This window comes from Labrus mixtus, chromosome 7 (assembly GCF_963584025.1).
Source record: "Labrus mixtus chromosome 7, fLabMix1.1, whole genome shotgun sequence".
NCBI lineage: Eukaryota > Metazoa > Chordata > Actinopteri > Labriformes > Labridae > Labrus > Labrus mixtus.
The window spans coordinates 25,924,815-25,933,011 of NC_083618.1; the positions used below are offsets into that span (position 1 = coordinate 25,924,815).

General features: G+C 38.4%; 1 pseudogene; it reads left to right on the top strand.

Moving 5' to 3' along the window:
* The first annotated feature begins 2,532 nt into the window (after nucleotides 1–2,532).
* Nucleotides 2,533–6,298, top strand: LOC132977249 (bactericidal permeability-increasing protein-like; annotated as a pseudogene).
* The last annotated feature ends 1,899 nt before the right edge of the window (nucleotides 6,299–8,197 follow it).

An 8,197-nucleotide genomic window follows, 5' to 3' on the forward strand; every position in this document is an offset into this window, starting at 1 on the left:
ACTAGCTCAGATAACAACAACATGGCTATCCTGGTACTTCTTGACCTCAGTGCAGCCTTTGGTCAACCATCAAATTCTGCTTCAGCTCCTGGAGCACTGTCTAGGCCTTAGAGGCACAGTTCTTAATTGGCTTTCACCATATCTCACTGGCAGATCCTTCTCTTTTTCCATTGGTAATTTTGTAACTGATGAAGTCAGCATCTCATATGGAGTTCCTCAAGGATCAATTCTTGGTCCACTGCTGTTTAATCTGTATATGCTCCTACTTGGCTCCATCATTCATCAATACAATTTTTCATATCACTCATATGCTGATGACACACAATTATATATATATATATATCTGTTTCTGCAAACAATTTTAGCCCAGTGAATGATCTCATCCAATGCATTAATGACATCAAACATTTGATGTCCAAACATTCTTTACAGCTTAATGAGATAAAACAGAGATTCTGTTAGTGGGCCCAAAGGCTTTGAGGCATCTATTAGCTCACCTGTCAGTTAAACCATGTGAGCATGCAATGTAAGGTCTAGCATTAAGTAAGGTGTAAGTTCTAGACCTGCTCTTTTTCTAATGTGTCTGCAGATAACATTTGTTATGAATCGGCGCTATAAAAATAAAGAGCACTTCTACATCATTGTTAGTATTCTGTAATTTTCTTTAGGCAAAATGTTCGGCAAATGTCTGTGTCTTTTCAATTTGTATTTTATTTTTATGTTGCAAATGGAGCTGTTATTATTCAGGCCAAGTCATACAAGCAATCAATAAAGCAATTATTTGAGAACAGGGAGGTCAGCAGTGAGAAAATGTAAATTTTCCTAATTGTTGCATTAATTGCGGTAGTTTCTTATCAGTTCCGTATTGAGGATGTATATTAGAGGCCATGTTCCTCCCTTTGTCATTCACTTCATCTCGTTGGCATTCAGACTGACACATCAGGAGGAACCAGACTAACTACAGCTTTGGGTAAGAGTGGGTGTCATTTTTTTGTATGTGGCTTAATTTAAAAACACATAAAAATACTTTAGACAGGGAGAATAGTGTCTCTCTCATGTCCACAGTGTGGCCCGGTCACCTGCTCTTAGCACTATATGACTTTGAGGGCCATGGTCAACCTGCGAGAAGTGCATGCAGCATTGCAGCACTATAGTTCCGTATCAGTACTCTTCAATGCAGAGGCGCTGCTTGTCAACAGGCAAGGCAGGCAAGGCAGCACCAGAGGGCTGACAAAATTTAAACTAAAGCAGCATCCCATAATGTGCAAATTTTGCAATGACAGTCGGAAACCTCCCTAAGATGGCCCCATCTGACCGCATTCACTCTCATAGCCCTGCTGAAAGTTGGTTGGAGGGTCACTAACTGATTTTTGCCTTGGGCCCCAACTGACTCTAGAATCGTCACAGATTCAATGGCAGAGGCTAAGAGACAGTAGAATACGTTGACATATTAAGCTAAGAACAGAACAAGAAAGAGGTCTGACTCGAGTGTATTTTAGAGAGGATTTACATTTCGGCAAGAGCTTCGCAGCACAGAAGTTAGTAATGCATAAACAGAATGTTAAAAGGTATTAGGTGTTATGATCAGTCTCACGGCTAATAGGAAAGCAACAATCCAGAAAGGAGTGTATAGCCCTGCAGATGCCATTCATAACACATTGGGAGGTAACGTTAGGCTTTATCGTCATCCTTGTCTCATGTTTAGCAGCTTTACCAGGGGCATGAAGTCATCTTATCCAAGTTGTCTCTGGTTTGCATACGAATAAATACATTTATCCGACACCAAAAAGTTGCATCTTCCCTGGTCCATCTACAATTTAGCTTAATAGGTTTTGTGGACATACTGTTTATGTCCTATAAACCCGTAGGTTTGTAAGTACTAATATGTAAAGTAATGAAATGTTTTTTACATTGTAGTTTTCTTTATTTTGTTACTTTTCACTAAGGATAATAACCTTGGATAATAGGGTTATATTTTATGTCAGGAAAAAAGACTTTTGCATGAATTGGCAAAATCAGCAAAGAGATAAAAAGGTACCACTTTGTCCACAGGGGGCACCGAAATCAACACAATCCAAAAGTTCCTCACAGTAGCTTTAAGTATTTACATTTTATGGTACTGCATACGCAACTCTGCATATCTACAACATTTAAGGGGGAAGTATTGTACTTTGCAATGCACTGCATTTGTGTTCAAGTTACTTTTCAAGATCAGATTTCATATTGAAAATCACACAATAGGGGTGCTAGATAGGCTAGTGGTCATGCCCCATGTGGTCCTACAGTCACAGTGTCTGTGGGTTTGAGTCCTACCTCTGCCCTTTGCTGCAAGTCATTTCCCACTCTCTTCTGAAATGAAATAAAGAAAAAAAATGGGCAAAACGTCTGCATAGAATTGTACTTATTATTAGTGTTTGGGCACCCTATCACATGACACATACTTATGTATGGATGCACCCTGTCTGATTTATAATCCTGTTGATGAAAATGTAATTATTTGTGACCATCTCCTTTTTATCTCCAAACAGTGAAGATGTTTCTGCGCTGCTTGCTGGCACTGCTGGCTTTGACCTCACTGAGTTTTAGCACCAATCCCGGAGTACAGGTCAGACTAACAAAGAAAGGACTTGAATATGGTAAGTTTTCCTGCGTGGTGTTGTCACAGTTGAAAAGTACAGCTCTCTGTAGAGTTTCGTCAACATGTTCACCTTTTGCTAATAGGCAGACAACTGGGGATGGCTTCGATACAGCAGAAACTCAAAACCATCACGATCCCAAATATTTCAGGGAAAGTGAAGTTGAGACCTGTTGGCAAGGTCCAGTACAGCCTGACAAAGTAAGGCAACCACTTATATTATTTTCATTTCAGTTAGAAAAATTGACAGTTAACGTGGTGTTATTTTCATTACCTTCATGAAGAAGCATGTTTTCTCTTCCAGTATGAGGATAAAGAGTGTGGGGCTACCACAGTCTCAGTTAAGTCTGTCAAGAGTGATGAGACGGGCCGACCTGATGTCAGTACTGTCAGCTGTGCAGCAACGGTCGGCAGTGCAAGCATCAAATTCTGCGGTGGAAGAAGGTAAAATGTTACCCTGCTCTGCCCTATGTTTGTACCCATGAAGGGGAATGAAATGTTTCAGTTTTACCAGATGTGCTTGATACACTTCATACATTGTAATTCCTGTGGTTGCTTTTTGTTTCAGCTGGCTGTCCAATCTCTTCAGTAAGTTCATTGATAAGGCTCTGCGAAAAGCACTAGAGAAAAAGGTGAGAGCCAACAACCCATAAACTTACTATTCATGATGATCATCCTTTCCTCTCACAGGTTATATTTACCAAAGTACCTTTAGCATGGGGGTCCATCCTACATACATGTGAAATCTCAAAAGATGTCCTTGAAATAATAAAGACTTATTATAAAGAGGAAGATTTATGACCTCAGATCATATGGTGTGTAAAATGTAGAATGTGATGAATTACAAAACGTTATAACTCCATAATTTCAAATAGCACAAAGCCAAGATATCATGTTTAAACTGAGAAATGTGATTGTTTTGGGAAAATGATATGCACATTTGGAATTTGAACAGGTTCTTGTTTACAACTCTGTTGCGCATCACCTTTCCTTTCAACAACACTCTTTAACAACATGGCTTCATGTCTGATTTAAGAAGTCCAACACAGGGTTTCTGTCTTATTTTACATTTCATAATGCTCCAAACATTTTCAATGAGGCACAAGTGAATTCATGGCCACCAAACACACAGAGACTCTGCCTTTTTACACTGTCTCCACCGAATCATATTACTAACTTGTTGGCTTAACCTCATTAACTGTGAGATGTTCCATCTGTATTTCTTTTAGTGCATTTCACAACTTGTCAAATAATTTTTTGCCACTGTCCCACTGTGCTTAAGTACATTTTATTATTTGTTTATTGAACAGGGACACTTGCAGTGAACATTGCTTTTTTATATTAAATACAAAAAAGATGCCATGCATACAATAAATATGTGTTTTGAGGAAAATATTATTAATAAAGAATGAATCCTTCTAAAAGAGAGAAAATGTCTATTTTTTAGTCTCAAGGCCGGGACAGGACGAGCTGTTTTTTTCTGGTCAGTAATCACTGTGTAACATGAAGTTCCTTTTATTATCTGTTCTTTATTGTTGCAGCTCTGCCCTCTGGTGGCTGACGCGGTGTCTGATTTTAATCCTAAACTGAAAACCCTCAATGGTAAAATATTATTTAGCAAATAATTGAATACTTCATTTATCCTGAACATTTGACAGACTTTCTATCTTCCTGCAGTTTTGGCCAAAGTGGACGAGTTTGCTGAGATTGAATATTCCATGGTATCATCGCCCACAGTGTCAGCATCTTCTCTGGACTTGGGCTTGAAGGTAATCAGTGTAAAGCAAACAGAACAGTTTATTTTTTTATCTTAAGCCTTAGTTTAACAAAGAGTAAGGTCTGTTATCTGCTCTATTGTAGAAAAATTATGAATTAGACTATACAAATAAAGATTGATTGATTGATAGTTTTACTTTGAAGAAATGGACTGTTGAGTTCACAGCTTTTTCTCTCTTTGTGTTTCTTTTTCGTTTAGGGTGAATTTTACAATATCGGGAAGCACCAGGAGCCTCCATTCCCACCCCCCAATTTTTCTCTCCCACCCCAGGTCAATGAAATGTTGTACATCGGTGTGTCCACCTTCACTGCCAACTCTGCAGCTTTTGTCTACAACAAAGCTGGAGTCCTCAGCCTGTACATCACAGATGACATGGTTAGATGCCTCCTCTTTATTGTTTATCTAAATTCACGATGCCACACAGATCTATTACTAACTAGCTCTGTAAAAACAGATCCCACAAAGCTCTCCCATCCGTCTTGACACCAACACATTTGGAGCCTTCGTCCCACAGGTAACAACCCATTTCCATGTCAAGAGAAGAATATTCTCACTGGCAGTTTGTCAGCTATATCTTCTTGTATTTTTAGATTGCAGAACGATTCCCAGGTCTGAAGATGAAACTGCTGCTGAATGCCCCAAAAGATCCGGTCATCAGTTTTAAGCCCAACAACGCCACGGTTCAAGCCACTGTCGCAATGACGGCCTATGCTATCCAACCCAATGCTACGCTTACTCCTCTCTTTGTTCTTAACTTGGTAGGTGACTCAGCTGGCATGATGGAAGCTGTGTATGTTTAAAAACCACTAAATTGAAAACTTGCTCACCATATTGTCTCTACAGGACATTAGTGTCAGCGCCCGAGTGTTTGTCAGTGGAATGAAGATTGCTGGGGCCATCACCCTAAACAAGTGAGTTACTAAAATAATCACAGCATGCTCTCAGAAGCAAAAAATAGGGCCAAGAGGTCCTTGTAAAGATTAACGTCACTGAATAATTTTCTCCTAATTTGAACAGGATGGGTCTGACCCTCAATAACTACGTCATATGTATGGAGTATGGAGTTTTGGGGTTAATTATCAATCAATCAATCAATCAATCTTTATTTGTATGGTGTAAACTCATAACAAGTGTTATCTCGAGACACAATTATAGATTCTGATATTATTTTAATTGAACACCTCCTCTAGTTTTACTTCATGACAATTATTTTTCTTCATAAGAAACCGTGCCAAATGCAATTAAAGCCTTTGTTAAGTAAATCAAACCAGTTGTTCCCCACCATTTTCATCTGACAGACCCCACGGACACAGTAAAACTCTTAAATACATAGAAATGTCGGGGGCGCCGGCTCCTTTCCTGCATGTCATTCCCCACTTTCTCTCTCTCTCCCTGATTTCTGACTCTATCCACTGTCCTATCTAAAAAGGCCAAAATGATATACATATAGACCGAGAGAAAGAGAGAGAGAGTAGGAAATCCCCACTGTACATGGGGAAAATCCTAACCGCAAGGTCATCTGCGCCCCAGAAATGTCAATGTTAACATCTCATGACTTTTTACAGCATTTATTGTTTTTTAAGCTTAATAATAAAAAAAATGTATTTAGTATAGATATGATGTTTCCCTGTTGGATTTATGTGACTCAGTAACATAAACATGTCAATTTTCACTTCCACTTCCTACTCTTGGAAAGATGAAGCTTGTGAACACTCAGCTTCAGGTCCTTCAGGTCAGACACTGGATGTTTTCTATTATAATGCATATTTTTTTGTTATGATATCATAATATGATTTGGATATTTTAAATGTGTATGATCAACTGAATTCAGAAATTTATACTGACTATTGGTGGTGATCTTCATTTTTTCCAGGACTATGTGCTGATTGGAACAGATGTCCAGTTTGCGCCTTAAAAGTTCCATCTGGAAACTCCGAAGAATCTTTACTGTACTGTGGCATGCAGCTGCATAAAACCTACAAAGAATGAACGACTAGCAAGATTAATCATGAAAAGTAGAAAAAACAGAAAGTTCTTGAATGTGATGATTATTTAAACAATGTCCAGCTTCCACTGACTGGCAGGAAACTGTTTCTTAATCTTTACCCTTGTCCTTATTTCATTTCATCTCACTTTATAAATGTTTTGATTTTGGCGTTGAATGTTTCTTACTCTGGAATCCTTATTGCTTGATTGTATTTGAAGAAATCATGACCTTATATGCATTTTTGGGAAATCTAAATAAACTGGTTTAAAAATGTATTTTGTTCAACTGGTTCATTCAGGAATTCATCACCCAATGAAGTGAATGAAAATATTAAGCTTTCTTAAAAAAGATAAAGCACAGATCGTGTTTCTACAAGAAACCCACTTGTTGGATGAAGAATGAAACTTGAATGGGTAGGCTTATTATTCATCATTTTCCTCTAATAGCAGAGGAGTAGCCCTCTTGATACATCTTGATACATCGGGCCACCCCATTTGTACTTAGTTCATGTAAGAAAGACTCTGATGGCAGGTTTGTCCATGGTACACTTTTTGGCACACCTATCACTATGATGAACATTTACGACCCTAATACATCATCCCTGTCATTTTGGACAAGGATAGCCGCAGATTTGGAAGAATATAAGTGCTCGCTTACAGTGCTGGATGGGTAAATAGAAATGAGCTAAACTACTTCAGGTAGACAGAGGTGGCGTTTTCCATCATAATTACTTACTGACAAGGATTTTGGAAAAAAAGATGGAGGAAGAGATCAAATTATTCTTTTATACAAAAGATAACTGTGAAACAACTCCAGAATTTCTCTGGGAATCCGCAAAGGCTTATCTATGAGGGTTCATCATGTCACACCGTAAAAAAACAAAATAAAATAGAATATATAAATGAATTAAATAAATAATAAATTGAACCAAAATAAATTAGAAAAAGATTTAAAACAGACTGAGTCAACTCTTAAGGCTAATACTACTAAACCAACCCTTATTAAAACAAACTATTAGAGATGCACTAAACACAATTCTGAATGAGAAAGCTGCTAGGTCATTATTTTTATCAGAAGCATAGTATGTACGGGAACATCCCAGCAAGTACCTGGCAGGCTTGCTTTACCAGAAACAAAATCACAAAACAATTGCAGGTATTATAGATACTGAGGGGAAAATTCATTTTGATAAGAAAAACATTAGTTCTGTTTTTGTATCGTTTTACAAGTCCCTTTACAAATCTGATAATAATAGCACCAAAGAAGAACTTGACAAATGATTTTCTAAAATCCATCTACCATCACTGACAGAAGAGCAGCAAAATTACTTCGGAAAGCCGGGGAAGCTAAGCTATGTGGTAGGTGACTGGCTAACCACTGCTGCATACAATTGCTGTGAAGCAATCTAGCCTCCAAAGCTAGAAAAATAAACTACATTTTCCAATGTGCATGTGTATGTAGCATGTTAGCATGCTGTACAAGTTAGATCCAGACCCCACATTTAACTACAATTCATCTCATCATTAGGGGCGGCTGTGGCTCAGTGGTAGAGTCGGTCATCTCTCAGCTGAAAGGTCGGGGGTTTGATTCCCAGCTCCTGCAGACACATGTCCGATGTGTCCTCAGGCAAGACACTTAACCCCTCCTGTTGCATAGCCCGTTGCGTATGAATGTGTATGAATGGATGGAATATGTAAAGGACACCATACATACAGTATAAACCAATGTTTCACTAGTGTGTGAACGGATGTGAAAGAGAAGGTGTGACCTGTGATGTAGAGAAGTCAGAAGACTAGGA